Source organism: Haliotis rubra, unplaced genomic scaffold (genome assembly GCF_003918875.1).
Source record: "Haliotis rubra isolate DU_JTF1 unplaced genomic scaffold, ASM391887v1 Scf90, whole genome shotgun sequence".
Taxonomy (NCBI): Eukaryota; Metazoa; Mollusca; class Gastropoda; order Lepetellida; family Haliotidae; genus Haliotis; species Haliotis rubra.
The window spans coordinates 1,478,561-1,479,598 of NW_025767635.1; the positions used below are offsets into that span (position 1 = coordinate 1,478,561).

Here is a 1,038-nt window from a genome sequence, read left to right on the forward strand (position 1 = left end):
ATGTTCTTGTGTCAACAGATAAGTGGTTAAAGGTGTATGTTCTTGTGTCAACAGATAAGTGGTTAAAGGTGTATGTTCTTGTGTCAACAGATAAGTGGTTAAAGGTGTATGTTCGTGTGTGTCAACAGATAAGTGGTTAAAGGTGTATGTTCTTGTGTCAACAGATAAGTGGTTAAAGGTGTATATGGTGTGTATGGTTAAAGGTGTATGTTCTTGTGTCAACAGATAAGTGGTTAAAGGTGTATGTTCGTGTGTCAACAGATAAGTGGTTAAAGGTGTATGTTCGTGTGTGTCAACAGATAAGTGGTTAAAGGTGTATGTTCGTGTGTGTCAACAGATAAGTGGTTAAAGGTGTATGTTCTTGTGTCAACAGATAAGTGGTTAAAGGTGTATGTTCGTGTGTGTCAACAGATAAGTGGTTAAAGGTGTATGTTCTTGTGTGTCAACAGATAAGTGGTTAGGTATGTTCTTGTGTCAACAGTATGTAAAGGTGTATGTTGTGTGTCAACAGATAAGTGGTTAAAGGTGTATGTTCTTGTGTCAACAGATAAGTGGTTAAAGGTGTTCAGATAAGTGGTTAAAGGTGTATGTTCGTGTGTCAACAGATAAGTGGTTAAAGGTGTATGTTCTTGTGTCAACAGATAAGTGGTTAAAGGTGTATGTTCGTGTGTGTCAACAGATAAGTGGTTAAAGGTGTATGTTCTTGTGTCAACAGATAAGTGGTTAAAGGTGTATGTTGTGTCAACAGATAAGTGGTTAAAGGTGTATGTTCTTGTGTCAACAGATAAGTGGTTAAAGGTGTATGTTCGTGTGTGTCAACAGATAAGTGGTTAAAGGTGTATGTTCTTGTGTCAACAGATGAGTGGTTAAAGGTGTATGTTCGTGTGTGTCAACAGATAAGTGGTTAAAGGTGTATGTTCTTGTGTCAACGGATAAGTGGTTAAAGGAATATGTTCGTGTGTGTCAACAGATAAGTGGTTAAAGGAATATGTTCGTGTGTGTCAACAGATAAGTGGTTAAAGGAGTATGTTCGTGTGT

At 37.6% G+C, this 1,038-nt stretch overlaps 1 long non-coding RNA gene across 1 annotated transcript; it reads left to right on the forward strand.

The window, feature by feature from the left end:
• The first annotated feature begins 367 nt into the window (after positions 1-367).
• On the forward strand, positions 368-832 carry LOC124263995. The gene is made up of 3 exons (XR_006895016.1): positions 368-425; positions 620-729; positions 763-832. It is a non-coding gene; the product is annotated as an uncharacterized LOC124263995 (long non-coding RNA).
• The last annotated feature ends 206 nt before the right edge of the window (positions 833-1,038 follow it).